Below are 20,496 nucleotides of genomic sequence, written 5' to 3' on the forward strand. Positions count from 1 at the left end.
GAACTGGCGTCAGCCGCTGCTGAAACTGATCAGTTTCAACCGCGGCTGAATCAGGACTCCTGTGGCAGAGCAGCTGGGGTGCTGCTGGGTTGGTCCGGAATGGCGCTGCGGGACCAAGCCGGCAGCCCCCAGCTGCTCTACCCCAGGGGTAGGCAAGAAAAGCCTGGACTGCTGGGGGGGGGCACTAGCTGCACCACTCTCCCCCCCCCCCAACAGACCAGGGAGACGGGGGTGGGGATGCCCAAGTCCTCCACGGCTTTGCTCCATCTCCCTGGTCTGCTGACCTGGGAGACACAGAGCAAAGCCGCAGAGCACGTAGGCAGCGGGACAGTCCAGGCGTGCTGCGCTGTCCCACTGCTGGCGTGCTCCGAGGCTTTGCTCCCCATCTCCCTGGTCCGACCAGGGAGACGGGGAGCAAAGCCTTGGAGCACGCCCGCAGCGGGACAGCCCGGGCGCGCTTGAGCTGTCCCCCTGCGGGCGTGCTCCGCGGCTTTGCTCCCCGTCTCCCTGGTCTTCAGGGAGACGGGAAGCAAAGCCTTGGAGCACGCCTGCAGCGGGACAGCCCAGGCTTCCCCCGCAGCCCCAGCCCCTCCGCGGCTTTGCAAAGCCATGGGGGAAGCCGGCAGCGGGACAGCCCAGGCGCGCCTGGGCTGCCCGGCTGCCCGAGCCCCTCCGCGTCTTCCTGGTCTGCAGACCAGGGAGACGCAGAGCAGCTTTTCTCGCCCCGGAGTACACGGGCTGCGGGACCGTGAGGTCCCACAGTCCGTGTCCTCCGGGGCGAGAAAAGCCGCGTTCGTAACTGCGGATCCGACATAAGTCGGATCCGCGTAAGTCGGGGACTGCCTGTAGACAGCAGGTCCTAAAAAGTCTCCAGGAATGCTAGGGAAGCAGAAAATATTGGTAGGAAGACAATGAAAACAGAGTGTGGGTCTTTGAATTGGAATCAGTGACCTTTCTGTTGCAGTCTTCATATGACCAGAGCTGAGCTGGGAGACACGAATTGAGCCAGGGAACAAGATATGGTGGATCCAGAGACATCTGTGCCTAGGGAAGAACTAAACCTTGTGACAACAGATATGTGATTAGAACAAGGAATGTTTAGTCAGATGTGAACAGATTATATTCTGGTTTGTTAGACTTCTCTGTGCTGAGTACTGTGACAAAGTGCCTACAAAAATTTGATGGTTTCTGAACTTCCTGGTGGATTTGCTTGCCTCAGACTCACAGCAGCCAACAATATTAGGCACCCCGCCTACGGCTTTAGTTTGCTGAGCTCCTTTCATCATTGGCCAGCATATGGTAAATGGAGAATAAACTCCACAGACTTCTCCGCCCCCCCTCCTCCAAGTGGAAATGGGGAGGCGGGTGTTGTGGGCCTCCCTAGCCCAGGGTCCTGTGATAGTAGCTGCCTGCATGGGTCCCTGACACCTGCTATAAGACAGCTCCAAGACCCTGGTCTACTTCCTCACATCTTCCCCAGCACCTTTCTTCCATCCCATTCATCCACCTAGTGTTCAGTTGTTGTTTCTTTCCCACCTGCTCTCAGCAGCACTTTCCTCTCTCCTCTCAGCCATGCATGCATGCTCTAACTATAGGCAAAGCTTCTTTTATAGCCAGTCTGTACTCATTTTCTTAATTACCCCCAGGTGTCCTAAATAGCCTAGGCTGGCCTGACTCTTCAGGCCTGGTCAATTAGCCCCAATTGCCACTGCTGGTTCTAAACCAGCCCCTCCTGTTACTCTGGGAACAGAGATCTCCTCAGTCTAAGGCGAATATTTCACATTTTCACTGCTTTTTGTCTCTCTCTGATCTGACCCTGACACATAACCCCCACCACTGCCCCCTTTCTCTCTTCCTTTTTGGGATGGGTGTGGGGGACTACTTCTCTTGAGACAGGCAGGCAAGCCTTGGCTAGTGTCTTATTCTGGGTAAAACCCCCTCATCTCTCTACCTGTTTTGGTTGTAGGCTGCTTCCTCCTCCCCCCCCCCCCTTCACCTCAGCTAGCTGAAGGAGCTGCTAGGTGTGTGGTGGTGGGGCCTCTGATGCCCTGTCCCTGGGTGGGGGAGGAGGACCCCCCTTTCCATCTTCTTGGGGGATTACCTGGCCCCTCTCTTCACTGCTACAAGTCTGGACTACACCATTTCTGTTGCTGCTGCTTCCTCTAGGGCACAGGCGGTAATGGGGTTGCTTTAGAGCAGCTCCTGGGACCCTCTTTCTCTCCCCACAGCTTGCTCTGTTGTGGTGGTGTGGAGGGAGTCTGTAAGTGACTCTCTCCCCATCTGGATCCCAGGGATGATTGGTGTAGTTTTTTGGGGGGGAGGGGTCCCCCCCCCGCATTCCTGCTGCCACCGCCACCGCTGCTCCCACCCCAGCCTCAGTTGCTGCAGGGGCCTTTTTCCATTCTTGGCCCCACTGCTTCCATCCCCCCTCTCCCCATTTTCTCTCCTGGGTCCTGAAACAGGTGCTGTGGCCTTGCTACTCAGGTGCCCGTGGGCACACCTGCCCTCCTCCCCCAGCAGTGTCTAGATGCCCTTCCCCTTTCTAGCAGCTGACCCTTTCTTGCTGCCTGCTCTCCCCTCTCCATTGCCTTCCTCCCTTTTCTGTATGCCCATTCCCCCTTTCTTTTAAGGCCTCAGCCTCCCTTTCCTTTCTTAGTCACCCTCATACACAGTTTCACTTACCCCATGTTAGTATAATTTACGTCCTTATCTCCCCAGTGCAGCCAGTCTTTCCATCCTGTGTTGGGAGCTCTACTTCTTGTTCCTTTATCTCCCTTCTTTATTGTTGCCCTCCCACCCTGCTTCCAGCCTAAAGGTGGGTTGGGGGTGGTGGCAAACCTTCCTCTTCCCCTTCCTTGCTCCTTTCCTCTCTTTTCCCTCTCCCAATTGTTCCTCTCTTTCCCTCCCCACCCATGACAACAGCAGAGGCGCTGTCTTGTGATGCCCCTGCTGCCCTTTCCCCACCCACCCTGCTGCATCTGAGTTGCCCCAGGGTGCAAATCTCTGCCCAGCTGGGAGTGGTGCTTTGGCTGTAGCCATTGAGCCCCGGGGTGCTTCTAGTGGGTGGTAGTTCCTGTTGCTCTCCTATCACCCCTGGAGCTGGGGCTTTCAGTGCTACACTCCTTGCAGCACCGGACCAAATACTGTCTGGACCATCCCTGATACACATTTATCTAACCTACTCTTAAATATCTCCAGAGATGGGGATTCCACAACCTCCCTAGGCAATTTATTCCAGTGTCTGACTATCCTGACAGTTAGGAACTTTTTCCTAATGTCCAACCTAAACCTCCCTTGCTGCAGTTTAAGCCCATTGCTTCTTGTTCTATCCTCAGAGGCCAAGATGAACAAGTTAGTTTTCTCCCTCTTCTTTATGACACCCTTTTAGATACCTGAAAACTGCTATCATGTCCCCCTTCAGTCTTCTCTTTTCTAAACTAAACAAACCCAATTCCTTCAGTCTTCCCTCATAGGTCATGTTCTCTAGACCTTTAATCATTCTCGTTGCTCTTCTCTGGACCCTCTCCAATTTCTCCACATCTTTCTTGAAATCCGGTGCCCAGAACTGGACACAATACTCCAATTGAGGCCTAACCAGCTCAGAATAGAGCAGAAGAATCACTTCTCGTGTCTTGCTCACAACACACCTGTTAATGCATCCCAGAATCATGTTTGCTTTTTTTGCAAAAGCATCACACTGCTGACTCATATTCAGCTTGTGGTCCACTGTAACTCCTAGATCCCTTTCTGCCATACTCCTTCCCAGACAGTCGCTTCCCATTCTATATGTATGAAACTGATTGTTCCTTCCTAAGTGGAGCACTTTACATTTGTCTTTATTAAACTTAATCCTATTTACCTCAGACCATTTCTCCAATTTGTTCAGGTCATTTTGAATTATTACCCTATCCTCCAGAGCAGTCACAACCCCTCTCAGCTTGGTATCATCTGCCAACTTAATAAGCGTACTTTCTATACCAATATCTAAATCGTTGATGAAGATATTGAACAGAGCTGGTCCCAAAACAGACCCCTGTGGAACACCACTTGTTATACCTTTCCAGCAGGATTGTGAACCATTAATAACTACTCTCTGAGTATAGTTATCCAGCCAGTTATGCACCCACCTTATAGTAGCCCCATCTAAGTTGTATTTACCTAGTTTATTGATAAGAATATCATGCGAGACCATATCAAATGTCTTACTAAAGTCTAGGTATACCACATCCACCGCTTCTCCCTTATCCACAAGACTCGTTATCCTATCAAAGAAAGCTATCAGATTGGTTTGACAGGATTTGTTCTTTACAAATCCATGCTGGCTGTTCCCTATCACCTTGCTACTTTCCAAGTGTTTACAGATGATTTCTTTAATTACTTGCTCCATTTTCTTCCCTGGCACAGAAGTTAAACTAACTGGTCTGTAGTTTCCTGGGTTGTTCTTGTTTCCTGGGAGGCAGGACCAAGTACACACAGACCATTCCTGACAGGTGTATGTTTTACCTGTTCTTAAAAGCCTCTAAGAATGGAGATTCCAGTCTTCGGCAATTTGTTCCAGTGCTTAAATTAGCATTACAGCTGGATTTTCCACCTCTAATATCCAACCTGAATTTCCCTAAGAAGATTACTTCTTGTCCTATCATTGGTGAGCATGGAGAACAATTGACCACTATCCTCTTTATAAAAATCTTTGACCTAGCTGAAGACTCATACTCCCGTTCCCTAGTCTTCTCATTTTGCCCTGTGGCTGTTTCTGTTTGTCTGTCTTTGAGTTCATGAAAGCTATTTTGAACATAGGTTGCCTTTTACTTGGTTAATGCAGTGCCTAACAAAATCAGTTCCCAGCTATTGTTAGTGCCTGAAGATGCAAAAATAATACAAATAGTAAATAGTACAAATAGACTTCCAATAATCCGGCACCTTTGGGACCTAAGTGGTGCCGGAATATTGGATATGCCAGAGTACCAGGAGATACTGCATACTCCCAACCCAATGCCCCCCCCCCCCCCAACCTTATGCTTGGGTCCTGGAGCCACTGGTACAGACAGGTGTCTCCCTCCAGGCACTGGAGCATGTGCGCTGAGCGGCCGGCTTTTCAATGAGCTGGCCGAGACACCGTGCATAACCCAATCCCCCTCCCCTTCTCTGGAGCCAAACACCTCCCCTCCCTGCTGTAACCCACGCGAGAGCAGCTGGTTCCAAGTTCCATCAGGAGTGCTTGCCATTTTGAAGCCAGACTATGGGGAGTGCCAGACAATTGGATGCCGGACTATTGGAGTTTTACTGTAATTAGCAACATTCTGAAGGAAGATAGTATTTGTGTAAATCAAATAGTAAACAAAAATATTGATTTATCAACCACTCTGCAATGTTTCCTGTATATGCCTTCAGCTCCACTTATATTGAAATCCTAATACATACCTTCATCTGTTCTTGTCTTAACTATTTCAGCTCCTCCTATTTGGTCTCCTCAAGTTCCAGATTCTACTATGTGCAAAATATCACCCCCTACTTCTCAGGCAGTAGATAATCCTCCCTCATCTTCAGATACTACAATGAATGCATATCCAGTGAAGTATCTTGTTCAAAAAACTGCCTATTGGCGTTAACATGTTCAGTGATGTGCAGAATGTATTTTTACAGGGTGTAAGTCAGTGGACATTGAGAACATTCTGTGGATCAATTCTAGTTTTAGACTGGACATAGTCTCCCTTTACCCCTTTTTTCATTTCTTCCACTCATCAACCCAGGCCTCCTTTGACATAATCCCTAGTTAGTACTTGAGATTTCTGCTCTGTTGCTCCTGCATCTAAAACTTTTCTATATCTGCAACCTCAACTCTTGAAATTATCTGAAGCTTCCCCCTCCCACCTTTAAACATTACAATGATTATTTAACTCTGTAATCTGTTTTGGGATTGTCTGTATGAATGCTATGCAAAATAAGGCTGAATTTTATTGTTTGTTTCTTCCTCTCAGCTCGTGTATTAACCTGAAGAACTTGAATATGTGCTTCCAAAATTGCACAGAACTATTTTCTTTTTGAAAACCTGGAACATGTTACACATTATTTGCCTGATAAATGTTTCATAGCTATTTTTAGGACTTATGCAATATACACTTATCAGGATTTTAATCAGAAAAATAGTTAAAGTTACTACTGACAGTGAACTAGAACATTATTCAAGAATATTATTCTGTATACCATCAGTGTCACATCAAGGACTGAATATTTCATTGCCTTACATGACTTCAGGGCCAGACAATTTGATTTCTATTCTGCTTTTCTTCTTGTATCCCTCCCAAAAAAATACATACAGATAGAGCACTTAAACGTAAACTACCTGGTCAAATTCAGATCAAAATATAGATTTTATAAAGTTATTTTTACAGAACTAAGATCAATGGAAAAGTTGTCATGTTTAAAATTCCAGTGCAAACATTTGAAATATGTTTTCCTGCAGCATTTCCAGTCACATTTCAGCATACTAATATAAGCCACACTCCTGAGTGTGGTGTAGCATCCTATGAAGTGGCATTTAGACCACTTGCAGTGAGAGAGAAATCAGTTTGCTCTATAGCCTTAGCTGAGAGCCAACTGGCTTTTAGGTCAAGCTATAGAGCAGGGGTGGGGAACCTAATGCCTAGGGGCTAGATGTGCCTACAGGCTTGCCTGGATCCAGCCCCTAAGGCTCAGGGCTCCCCCAGCATTGCTTCAGCCCCACACCCCTCCCCACCATGGGGCAGGAGTGCATAAAATCTTCTAGCTTGGGCCCCCTCATGGCTCTGGTGTGTGAGGGGAATTCAGGGAGTGTTTCTCCTTCTCAGTTGGAGGCTGCCTCAGTGAGAGCAGTGTTTTGTTGTGGTCTTTGCTTCTCATTTGGGTGTAGGTCAGCAGCCCCCCAATCCAAAATTGCTTCTTCCCTCCCCCATCCCCCCCAGCGGTAGAGGCTCATGCACTAAGCTCCAGTGTTCACAGGTTCATTTCCAGCTGACAGTTACACTACTACTTAAACCAGAAAATGAAGTTGACTAGGAATATTAATCAAATGGCCAGGTTGCTTTCATTGTTCAAGCTCAAAGAATCAGTAAACAAGACAAATAATAACTGGTAATAACAGTATTAAAAATTCAGTTTTAATACTATCAAGTGCTGTTAACAATATTTTATTTGCATTTGTTTGTCAAAGTCTGTGGAGAATGAATCCTCTCATGTGAGAGAGGCATCTTTCTTACCCTAAACTAGGTCATGACAATAGGAAATAAGAGCAATCATATGGCAAAACTCCTGTGCAACGTGGTTAGGTCAACCTAATCCCCACTTCAGACACAGCTACATCAACAGAAGAATTCTTACAGTGACCTGGCTACTGCCTCTCAAGGGGGTGAATCTACTATAGCAAACAGGAAAACAAGCCTATCACTGTAGTAAGTATTTACACTGCAGCATAGTTGCAGTGCTGCTGCCAGCCCCCTGCACGCTTAGGCTACTTCTACACTGCAATGCTATTTTGGGATACTGGAGTACCCTGAAATAGTTATCCCCTATCTTCACAGCAAGCCTGTTATTTCAAAATATAACAGGCTCGCTATTCTGATGTCTCTGTAAACCTCATTCCACTAGAAGTAAGGGATGTTTAGGAACAGTGGGTTATTTCAACATTTGGCCCTGTCTACACAGCACCAAATGAAAAAATGAGCTATTTCAAAATAAGATACACCATTTGAGGTACGCAAATTGCGTATCTTATTTCAAAATAGCTTATTTTTGTAATTTATGCTGTCTACACAGTGCCAGATTTTGAAATAACTTGCTATTCCAAAATTCCCCTTAACCCTCATAGAACGAGGGTTACCAGGATGTCAGAATAAGCCACCTGTTATTTTGAAACCTTTCAAAATAATGGGCTTCTTCAATAGACGTGGAATAGCTATTTCAGGATACTTCTGGTATCCTGAAATAGCTCTGCAGTGTATACGTATCTTGCTGAATGAGGAACTGTTGCTCAAAGAAAAATAAGTCAGTTCAGGTTGGATTTCCCTGGTCCGGCACCCTTGGGACCTGACTGGTCCTGGATGAGGAATTTTGCCAGAGTGGGAAGGTCATTTCTGGCCATCCTGCTGCTGGTCCCACCCCCCGGACCTGTGATCCCACCGGACTTCTTGGCTCACTCAGGCAGCCCAGCTGGGCTTCCCAGCCCTCCCTTTCCCTCCCATGTAGCCCAGCTGAGCTGGGTTGCTTGGCTTCCCGCCCTCTCCTGTCCATAATACAGTTGCGGCTCTCCAACCCTCCATGTAGCACCCCAATCCCCTCTCCCACAGTACACCAGGACACTCTGATCCTGGAACATCCATGGTCCTATTGGACCATGGATGTTGGTGACCCAGAGAGTCCCAGCTTATAGGAGTGCAACTAATAGGTTCCAGTAGCATTTCACGGCTACTGGTAAGTAGTTAAAGGATTTTGGCTTCCTGCTTTCCACAACTAGGGATATTCCATGATTTCACTATCACCTGTGAGGAAATAACTGAATTCTGTATAGGCAGAGATAAATTATTTGCTATCTAAGAACAAAACTTAGGTATTCCTCCTTTTCTCTCCCACAATCAAGATTATCCATTCCAAACTATTGCCCAGCCTCCCTACAATTTAAAATGACAAACTGGTTTTTACAGTTTTCAGAGCAGGGACTATGTCTTCCTGTGCATTTGGACATTTACATATGGTGGGTACTACTGCAAACCCAGTAATAAATATGAAGATGATACATTATTTGTTTCCTGCCTGGATGATTTATGTAACCAACAGCTCAAATTTCAAAGTATTTATATTCAGTTGTAATATTTTCAGTTCATAGTGTATGTTCATAGTGTATGTTAGTTATGTAAGTCATCCTATTATGGAAAACAAATATCAGTCAAGTGACAGCGAAACTGACAGCTTGAATTTCAAAATGTATGTAATTTACATTGTGTCAGTTATGTAAGTCACATGGTGCTGCTTCTATTCCCACTTTAGCTGTGTAAGTTACTTCATCTCAGCACACGCTCTGATTTAGACAATAGAATATGCAATGTAAAACTGGCTTTTGGTGAAGCTAAAACTCAGTTTTGTGAGCACTTATTGTCCTCAGTCTCTCTAACTGAAGTTCCCCTGAAACTCTGTTTGGAACACTCTTTGGGTACGTCTAGACTACAGGCTTCTGTCGACAGAAGTTTTGTCGACAGATACTGTCGACAAAACTTCCTTCGACAAAGAGCGTCTAGACTACATTGAGTTCTGTCGACAAAGCAAGCTGCTTTGTCGACATGGTAGTGTAGACGCAAAGGACAGTTTACATTCAATAACACCTTCTGTCAACAGAAACTCTGTCAACAGAAAGTGTTATGCCTCGTAAAATGAGGTTTACCAGCGTCAACAAAACTGCTGAGTTCTGTCGACGTTATGTCAACAGAACTCAGCGGTAGTGTAGACGCAGGTATAGTTTTGTCGACAAAAGTCCACTTTTGTCGACAAAACTCTGTAGTCTAGACACACCCTATGTTTCAATATGGGAACCACAAAGCTATTGTAAAGAGAATGATAGGGCCTGATTCAATTAAAACAAAAATAAAATTGTTCTGAGCTGTTAAGCTGGAACATGAGAAGAACGTGTGTGTATAATGGCCATCCTAACAACGCAGAGGGCTTATTTTAAAAAGACAAGATTTTTAATTTGTAAAAACAAATTGTCCAATAAGCTGTTTTATAAACATTTTCACCAATGTGTAATAAGCCCCCAAATGTTTTAAAAGAGATTACACTTGGTACAACCCTTTTCATCCCACCAGCTCAAAGTGCTTTACAAACATTAAGGTAGTTATCACAATTGTCAAACCTATTTTGATGTAGGTAAGCATTCTAGGCAGAGCTGATAGCAGCAGAACCCTGGTTTTAATTACTTATAACTGTGCTAAAATTTAACTCTTTGGCCTGAAATTTTCTATTCTGGGTGTCAGCATCAGGAGAATTTTTAATCTTAATCTGTTTGAGAAAATTAGGCAAAACACCACATTACCCCTATTTAAAAAAAAACAAAAAAAAAACCACTTACAACTTTCATTGAGAAACTCTAGTGCCCTCATGTTTTGGAGTGGGAGCTTGACATTATAGAAGGAGTTGGCCAGTTTAGACCCCCAAGCATCATCTAGGAGATCATTGTATTTCTCAGGTAATTGAAGTACTCCTCTGACTTGTATCTTATGACAGTCACTTGTATCTTCAGAAACTTAGAACATGGACAAAAGAGATGAAACAATAGTTTGTAAAATGCTATCCTGTTTTTTTACTCAGCTCTGCCTTATAAATTACAATCTCTAAGACATAGTAACTTGTTAGTTGCACAAGAGTATGACTGTGTAACACATTGTAACTGCCATGTAAGATAATACTCGGGAGAATAGCTGAGAGGACAACCTGCATTAGGTACAAGGAATTGGACTCATCGCCACAAGGGACATCAAGGGTAATTATGGATCAAATTCTGCCGTCAGAGCCACATACAGGATTACTATGGAACCCATACCTACATCCAATGTTCAAATTTAGAGCTGACTTCTGAGATACCGTTCTCAGAAGAGATACATTAACAACAATCTGAACAAATGGAACTGAACAAACAATTGTCACAGCTCAATCCCCCAATCTGGTTAATTAGAATAAAAAAATCTTAACAAAACTACAGTTGCAAGCATAGTAAATGGTCTAGGTGGAAAGAGACACAATTTGATATACAGGCAGTCCCTAACTTACGCGGATCCGACTTATGTTGGATCCGCACTTACAAACGGGGCTTTTCTCGCCCCGGAGCTCACGGGCGACGGGTCGCCACCCATGTCCTCTGGGGCAAGAAAAGCTTCTCCCAGTCTCCCTGGTCTGCTGGGGGGGGGGGGGTCCAGCAAAGCCGCTGGACCCCCCCCCCCCCCAGCAGACCAGGGACACCAGAGCAAAGCCGCCGCCTGGGTGGCTTTGCTCATTTGCCCGGGAGCAAAGCCGCCCAGGCGGCGGCTTTGCTCTGGTGTCCCTGGTCTGCTGGGGGGGGGGGGGGGTCCAGCGGCTTTGCTGGACCCCCCCAGCAGGCTAGGGGGACAGGAGAAAAGCCTTGCAGCACGCCCGCAGCTTTGCTCCTCGTCTCCCTGGTCTGCAGCACGCCTGGACTGTCCCGCTGCCCGCGTGCTCTGTGGCTTTGCTCCGTGTCTCCCAGGTCAGCAGACCAGGGAGACAGAGCAAAGCCATGGAGGACTTGGGCGGTCCTGCCACCCCCGTCTCCCTGGTCTGCTGGGGGGGGGGGGGGGGGACACTAGCAGACCAGGCTTTTCTTGCCTACCCCTGGGGTAGAGCAGCTGGGGGCTGCCGGGTTGGTCCCGCAGCACCGCTCCGGACCAACCCGGCAGCACCCCAGCTGCTCTGCCCCAGGAGTCCTGATTCAGCTGCTGCTGGTCAGTTTCAGCAGCTGCTGAATCAGGACGCCTGGGGCAGAGCAGCTGGGGTGCTGCCGGGTTGCTCCAGTAGTGCCCAGGAGCCGCGCTACTGGAGCAACCCAGCAGCACCCCAGCTGCTCTGCCCCAGGCGTCCCCAAGTCAGCCGCTGCTGAAACTGACCAGTGGCTGACTACAGGAAGCCCGAGGCAGAATTGCTCTGCCCCAGGCTTCCTGGAATCAGCCGCTGATCAGTTTCAGCAGCAGCTGACTTGGGGATGCCTGGGTTTCTTAAGTTGAATCTGTATGTAAGTCAGAACTGGCATCCAGATTCAGCCGCGGTTGAAACTGATCAGTTTCAGCAGCGGCTGACGCCAGTTCCGACTTACATACAGATTCAATTTAAGAACAAACCTACAGTCCCTATCTTGTACGTAACCCGGGGACTGCCTGTATGTACACTCAGGGAACGTCCCTGTAATACTTAGTTACAAAGAGAAAACAATTAACCAGCTCAGACATGATTTCTAAACCCCCATATAAGGTAAACAATAAACCCCAATGGACTATCTAAACTTTTCCCTACTTACACATTTTAAGAAGTTCTGAATACCTGGGAGAAACTGCTCTGAACTCAAACCTGGGAGGATAGAAAACCCCCTCTTTTACAGTTTGAAGTTCCTACCTGCATTGTTATTGACTGATTGCCTGAACACTTTGCTCAGTTAACCCCTCAGTTAACCCCTCAGTCACCAGTTGGTCAGCACTCTTTCTGATCATGACAACAATTATTTCTGTTTTAGCCTCCTTTGTTATGTAATACTTTATTTTACAGATTATTGGTCTGAGGTTTCTTTTTTAGCAGTTCACTGCAATAATTTAATATTACAAATTTATGGTGTTATGTCCTTATGCTTTATGAAAATTAGCTTATGAATATAAATATGTCTAACTCAAAAAATGCTTTAGACAAAATACCCCAATGTAACCTATCAATTTTAATGTTAACATCGTCTGGATCTGTATGTCCTATTTTGGTGCATGTATCATTTTTGTATGTAAACTTAAAAATATTAAGTAGGAGACTGTTTATAGTTTTAAGTGTGCTAATGAGACCCATTACTGATTCCCCCCTTTTTTCCCTGCCCACCCGCCAGCTTTAATGGTTTGGTGATCAGTTTTATGACTTGTAAACAGCCTTGTTTGTCCTGTAAATCTAAGCAGTGGTTGGTCTTAGGAAAACATGTGACAATACCTCCTAGTGCTGGAATCCATCTTGCACCTGGTAAATTTCCACAAGGGACAGAGGGGTGGGGGGAAGAGAAATAGAACAAGAGATTCCCACTCTGGAGAAAAGACTATCAGCCCTTTGTCTTTGGCTGGTCTGACACATTCAGAAAAGATAAAGAGGGTAGAAGACCCAAGTCAGAGTAAAAATTCTCTTTTACAGGGCAGTAAAATATTTATAAACCTAGTCACAAGGGGCCTCATTCTGTGAGGTGCTGTGTATACTCATCTCTCATTGACACTGATGGCATCTTGATATCATGCCAGACTAGTCCCTGAGCCTAGGGAAAGGCAAACAAATAGAAGAGGCATAATGGGCCAAAGCACATTAAATTCCTTCCAATATTTGCTTCCATTTCAACCTTTTATGACAAATTGTGATAATATTTATCAAGGAAATTAAATGCAGTATTAAATATTATGGCTGATTTTAAAGTCAGTCAGTACAAATACCACTGAAATGAGACATTACATATTGGCTAGCATGGTAACACATAGAAGTAGTAATGTGATGATGGTAATCACCAGGGCTCAACAAATTATATAATCTACCCGCCCGTGGCAAGTAGATTGTAATCCGGAAGAGCCGGGTTCGGGCGATCTGTGCCTGCGCAGATTGCTGGACAGCGCAGCTGGCGAGCAGGTCTCGCCGTGGTTCAGTGAGCCCTGGTAATCACTATATTTTCAATAGGGGAACAATTTGAGTCAGCATCAGAAGCATTTTACATGCGGAACTGGCTGCAGAGGGAAAGATTTAGCTCATCATAATCCTTAGTAATTTGGATCAAATTTCCTCCCTAGCTAGACCAGCATACATACATTTTCAGCACTTGAACACAGTACAGGTTGAACCTCTCTAGTCCAGCAGCCTTAGGACCTGACCACTGCCAAATCATAGGAGGTCAATATTGCTTAGCAGCATTACCAACACTTCCACTGATTACCGGGCTCTTAAACGACATGTAGAGGTCAATTAGAGCTAAATGTCAGCACAGAACAGAGAGCCAGGACTGGTGGCTATAAACAAACTTTATGGGATCATGGGAAACTTGGTCACACCCATGATAAGTGGGATGAGATGTTGCCAGACTAGAGAGTACTGCTATCTGCAGCTACTGGACCATCAAGAAGAGACCTGGAATGAAAACAAAAAGAAAATAAAAGATGCCTGTCCTCATCTCATTTAGTTTTCTACATAGCCCCTTGCCTCCTGTTAGCTTCCCAGACCAGTAGCTGAAAACATCCTGCCAACACGTAAGAGCATCTTGCCAACTATAGGCCAACTCTATCCTTGTGGCCTTTGCAGTAACCAGCTGCTGAATATGCTGGCATTATTTTCCCCACACACAAATTATCGGATATATTAATGTATCTATCAAGGGAGTTAAGTATTATACTTAGTTTTAACAAGAGCAATTTAAATACAGCTACTCCCGCAAACCCCCAGTGCACTGGCTCATGAGGTGTAAAAAGCTAGAGAGTTGAAAAGAAGAACTGCTTTAAATATTACAGCAGGGCCTGCTTCCACATACCAAATGTTTTGGTTAAGGCCAGATTAAGATTTCAAGTAGCTTTAGGCAGGGAACAATACTATTTTGGGGCTGAGAGGCCATGGGAATGTTCTTCAGTCTCAAACAGCCCACTCTATCTGTCCCTCAACTTTGTTTAGATACGGAACGTTTATGAGGCCGCTGAGTAACAGATCTAGCTAAATAAAATAATAACTATAAAAATCTTCAGTTTAGGATGCAATTTACCACCTAAGTGGCCCAATAAATATAAACACTATCCCCTTCAACTGATGGGTCTTCAAAATACCTTAGAATGTTCATCAGTCTCTATTCATTCTTCCCTCATAAACTTGATTTAAAAATAGCTGCTGTAGGAAATGTAAATCCATTTTGGCTTTTAATGCCCCGTACTATGCTGCAAGTAATGCAACTCAATCTACACTGACAACAATAAAAATTCACTAATAGGCTCTTTATAGGAAACATTTTAGTTCATTGGTTTAATCAACTGCTGAAGTAATCTTGATGTAACTGGTTACATTTCATGTGAGCTGTTGTGTTTACTGCAATTACTTGAAACATTTTAAGGTAGTATAAACATTGCCTAATTTGGTTGGTCGGTCGGTCTCCCTCTCCCTCTCCCCCTCCCCCCCCCCCATATGGTTTATTTCCTTAGTCAAAACATAGTTCTAAGGACCACTTGTTTACCTGTATTACTATGCTATACTCACCAGCATTATGTTACTAGGCCCTCTTTCTATTCCCATGTCTGATTGCTCCAATAGAGTATTTGAAGGAGCTGCCTCATTTTTCCTTTCCAACACCAAGGGCCAACTGAGCAATCCAGGGCCTAGGACGCTACATGACATGGTTTCTCTCATTCTGGTCCCATCCCCAGCTTGGCATTCCACCTCTAATATAAAAAAAATTATGGAAGCTTCCATCCACCTCTCCCCTTGACCCCTAATACTAGCTGCTTTCACTGTCCACTTGCTTCCTGTAGTCTTGCTTCCTGTGCTGAACTCCAGATGATGATTGCCAGCAGGAATCACCTGTGTCAATGAGGGCTTTCACAAACACAAAGGTTACACAAAGAATCATGGCTGACTGACAGTTTCAGTATAACATCAGGCATTTGGCTACATATGGAGCGCTGCTGTTTTGACGGTAGAGAGATGTACATCATACTGGCAGAGATGAGGGAGCCTCCAGGAAGGAGGAGGAACACAGCTGAAAGACACCTCCTTTCCCCCTGCCACTGAGTGCAGGGATTGGGGGGACAACCCCTGCTGCATGTGCCAGACCTCTGGTAGTCCCCCAGGCTGCATCATTCAGAGGAGAAGGTTAGGGGAAGAGGTGGGACAGGTAAAAGACGGCAGGGGGGAGGGGGTTGTCCCAGCACATGGAGGAGTCACATGGGGGGTGGTCATATGGCCAATATGGCCTTGAAGTCACCCTTGAGAAGTCTGGTAGGTGCTGCCATAGGACTAAGATAGTCTCCCTACCTACCCTGACTCCACATAACTCCTGGAAGCAGCCAACATGTCTGGCTCCTCAGGGACAACCGGGGGGGGGGGGTCTCCTTGTACCACACCCCTCTTCCCCGAGGGAGACTCAGCAGTTCCCATTGGCTGGGAACTGCAGCCCATGGGAGCTGCAGGAGTGGTATCTGTAGATAGGGGCAGCACACCAGAGCCACCTAGCTACCCCTGAACCAGACATACCAGCTGCTTTCATGAGCCACCCCACACAAAAGCATCACTCATCCAGAGCCCACACTCCTCACCCTCTCCTGCATTCCAACCTCTTGCTCCAGCCATGAGCTGCCTCCTGCTCTCAACTGCCTTGACTTTGGCCCCACCCCCAAAACTCCACCTCCTCTCCTTGCCTAGTGAAAGTGACTAAGGATGGAGGATAGCAAATGATGGAGGGAGGGTGGGGCCTCAGAGAAAGTTTTCAGCCACGATGAAGTGTTAGATACAAAGACCTTCCACATCCTATGATATGTTGCCCTCAGAGACCCCTTCAGGAATAGTCTAAGAATTTTGAATGGATGCGATCTTTGGGCATAATTTATTCTTATGCATACACAATACTCCTTGGACCTCACAGTAAAACCCTTTCTCTCAAAGGCACACCTACCCCGAGAACAGGTACAGTCACAGAAGTTTTTCCAGCCCCCTCAGGAGACAATACTATCAAGGTCCCCACCAAGAACCAGTTTCCACTCTATTCATAGTTTCTTGGCTCTTGTTTCAGGCCCCAACTTTCTGGGCCTCTCACCTGAGATACTCTAAAGTTGCTTCCCTCCCACAGCCCCCAAGACAGGTCTCCCTCAAAAGCGCTCCCCATAGTGTTCTGCTCCCCAGACCTCCATAGCTACAAATCCTAACTTTACTCAGAAAGCACCCCTCCAGGACCAATCCCTTGTTCTGGGCTCAGCGTCCCACAACCTTCCACTAAGGCCTAAGGCCTATTGCAAAGGAATTTCCTACAGTGTTCCACTCAGTCTTTCCTTCCTGGGAGTTTTAGCCTTTGATTTATGGGTTCCCAAGGAGTAGTTTAAAGATAAGGAATAAACCCAAAGTGAGCTGTTTGAGATTCCAAGGCAATTACAGATCATTTAATTTCGTGGAAGACTGGATGATAAGTGATCAAATTAAACAGTTTACTTAAAATAAAAATTGTTAGCTAAAGTAAACATTATAGTATAACTAGGCATTCCATTCATTACTCACTCTCCAAAATGAAATGACCTACATGGGGTAATCAGTGTCTGGACAAGAACAATAGGCTAATCTCTCCTCTATTAGTCCTCTGATAGTGACCATTGGCACCTCTCTTTAAAAAAAAAAAAAAAAAAAAAAAAAAGTCAGGGTAATACCCCTTTTTCTAATCACTTGCAACATCACCCCATACTAATTCACATATAGCCTGCTTGTCACTATATCTATTTCTGCTACTATTCTCAAGATACCATCTATTCCCTCATTCACTATGTAGATGTTAATTACCATATTTAATATTATATAAATATTCTAACAACAAGCAGCATAGACAACATTTTTCCAAAATATTTACATTTCATCTAACATTCCTGTTAAAGCCAGTTACAACAAGCAGTTATGTCCTATCTTATTTCACTTCATCATACTCATTTTGCCAGGATTCACTTGACCATTGTCAGGTATATTTTTAACCAAATAAAGGCTTGGACTTATATGTTTGAACATAACCCTTACAAGCAAAATTTCTATTGGCTACAGAATTCTGCTCCCGCAATCTGCCCTGCAGCATTATCCTTCTTGTTTCAGGCTGGCATTCCCTTACCTAGACAGGGCCTTCCCTGGTTTAGGAGCCACTACCCAAGCTCTCATGTAACTCAGCACAGATTCCCAGAGCTGAAGAAAGTCTTCACCACTAGCTGGCTCTGGCATTTATTCATCCTAACAATACCGGGGCCTAATATTCTGTTGCTACTCCTGTTTCTAGCTAATTTTCCCTTTCCTCCTTAAGTAGCTCTCAGCTGCCCCTTTCCCTAACTGACTGCCCTAATAGCCCAGTCTCTCCCAATTCAGATGGCTCAGGTGCTTTCTCTTAAAGCCAATGGGAGGCAGCTAATCAGCCACAGATTCACTGGACCATGCTCCTTGAAAGGGCCAGTCACCCTTGACAATGTTGACACAGATATGGCAATTTCCTGGAAAAAACCTTCTTGAATTAAGATAAATCTTATTGGAAAAAATGTAGGTAGTTTAAGAAAATGGTATGAGTTTCAAAAGATTCTTAAAACAATAGAACAGACAAGAATGAATTTTAGATGAGTGGATTTCCTAGGAAATACTTCAGAAGAAGGTAATATAAATTACCCTTCTTCAGACTCAGCCTTTTGAAATTACATCATGAGGAGTAAAGTGAGGAGTTATGGCTTCCTCTCCAAGACTCACAGGGAGAAACCATTCTCCACCCCCCAACCCTGCCACAGTGGGCAGAGCCAGGCAAACCATCTCCATCCCACTAGAAGAGGAGGGTGGGGACAAGAAATTTAAAAGATGGCTCCTGCACTGAGCTGAGCAAAAGCCAGAGTTGGAAACCGATGTCTCTTGCCCACTGCTGAGCCCAGAATGCAGTTCTGGTGTTGAAGACCCAGAGGAGGTACCAGGAGCTACCATGTTCCCCAGAGAGGAATTCCAGGTAACAGACGTACACTCTAAAGGGATAGTAGGAAGTAGCCCTGGGATGCCAGATGATAGTCTGGTTGTGTAGCCAGAAATCAGGTCAGTGTGTTTTGGTGAGATCGCTGCTGACCCTGGAATGGAAATCTCTGCTACTCTTAGAGTCCCTGGACTGGGACCTGGTCCCTTGCCCTCTGCATGCACCCAGTTCCTGGCGTGAATTTGGCTGCTGTCTGCCTGAGCGAGGGCAAAAGTCTGTTTATTATTCTACCCTGCCCAGAGGGGCTTGAGCATGGGCGAGCAAAATATGTCCTACAGGTCAGATCTGGCCCACCAAACATTTGGATCTAGCCTCCTGCAGTGCAGTGTGACCTTCAGGCAAGCTCCCTACCTGCCGCAGCCCTACTCGCTGTTCAAAGCAGCCATGTGTGTCTGTGTGCAGTGCCCCTTGGGGGGGGGAGGGTCTCCATGCACTGCCCTGCTCCCAGCACTGTCCTTGCATCCCATTGACCAGTTTGAGCTGCAAGAGCGGTGCTTGCAGGTACATGCAGTACGTAGAGACTTGGTGCTCCCCCTCCCCACAAGGGGTGCATTGTCAGACACACACACCCTAGCGCTGGCTTTTTTGAGGCTACAGCAGCCAGGTAGTCTGCCTGAGAATCCCACTGAGCTGCCAGCTGGGAGCCACCTATGGTAAACGCCTCCCAGACTGAGCCTGCACCTGGCACCCTTCCCATGCCCCATCCCCCTCTTGCAGCCAAACTCCTTTCCTGACCCAAGTCAGAACCCCCTCCTGAACTCACACTCTCTCCAGCACCCCAATTCCCTGCCCAGGGCTCCCTCCTGTACCTAAACTCCATCCCAGATCCCACACTCCCTGTAGAAAATTGCAGCCTCTGACCACTTGCAAATTCTTATTGCCCATCCCCAGACTAGTGTCTCAAGCCTGCTAATTCCCCTTTGATCTTTGCCTTTATTAATAGGTGGTAGTGAGAGGGTATGTATGGCCTCCCTCCAGGACTGATGGGAAGGAATAGTCACAGACCCTTACATAGATAAATCTATTCTCTCTCTAATTACCTATCCCTGGTTGCTGAAGAACAAAGATGCAAAACTGGATGTACTAGTGAGTCACACTCCCAGATTTCTTGGTGTGTTTGGTCTGAGCTTTTTTGACTACAGAAAATCCCTTTAGTGGGGGCTTGATAGACTTTTCACTGGCTAGAGCCCTTGCTGAAGTTGGGGCTGGTCTCTGGTAAGTTTATTTGCATGCAAGTAGGTTCTTTTATAGTTTTTAATATTTTCCTCTAACATAAAAACCTGTATGAATAAATGTGCTTGCTTAGAAAGAGCTGTGTGGTAACATCACTGTCGCAATTACCCTGTTCATGGTGAGAAAAAGCATTGTAAAGCAGGCCTGCTTCGGCACTCTGACTTTGCTGGAGAATTCACAGTGAAAGCAGGGAATCCTCCAGCCTGGCAATACTCGAGGCAGGAGGAAGAGAGATTTTACCCAAGAGACATGACAGCTAGGGAGCAAGCACCTTAAAAGTAATTGCCCTTGCTGGGCCATGGTGAGGAAATACAGACGCTGTTGTCCTGAAACTGTGACAAAAGTGTCTGTTCTTTTTTTAATCCTACAAAGCGCTCACCCTCAATAACAGCTTATGCCAAGGAGATCCACAAGATAATTAAGGGGTGTGTATAAAAAATCCTTTTATCATTTCTAAATTTATTTGTGCATCAGATTTACTATTGAGTGGTAGTCTGTAAATCTGTTTTTGGCCACGGTTGTTGTTGGTCTCCTCACTAAATTATCCATTTTATTTTTTTCCTCTTTCAAAGTCTCTCCATGCCCCCAATCATTTTATTGCCCAATCCTGGACCTCTTCTATTTCTGCTATATTTTTTTCAGCTGACTAGAACACTATCTCCCAGAAGAAGGCATAATTTGAATATTTGCTACCCTGCAGTCCCACCCCATCCTCCAGGAAAGCAGCTGATTTTACAAAAGGCTATGTTTTTATCAACCACTTCATTTTTAAATTTCTTCAAAAATGATTTTCC

The 20,496-nt window shown here is 45.8% G+C and overlaps 1 protein-coding gene across 1 annotated transcript in view; it reads right to left on the reverse strand.

Annotated features, from left to right (window-relative positions):
- Positions 1-17,698, reverse strand: part of RGS6 (regulator of G protein signaling 6) — a 505,151-nt gene extending 487,453 nt beyond the window's left edge. The window contains exon 1 of the mRNA XM_075927285.1: positions 17,585-17,698. The gene's annotated coding sequence lies outside the window, so the exon portion shown is untranslated. The remainder of the gene's footprint in view (positions 1-17,584) is intronic.
- Positions 17,699-20,496: the final 2,798 nt, after the last annotated feature.

Source organism: Pelodiscus sinensis, chromosome 4 (genome assembly GCF_049634645.1).
Source record: "Pelodiscus sinensis isolate JC-2024 chromosome 4, ASM4963464v1, whole genome shotgun sequence".
Classification (NCBI taxonomy): Eukaryota; Metazoa; Chordata; order Testudines; family Trionychidae; genus Pelodiscus; species Pelodiscus sinensis.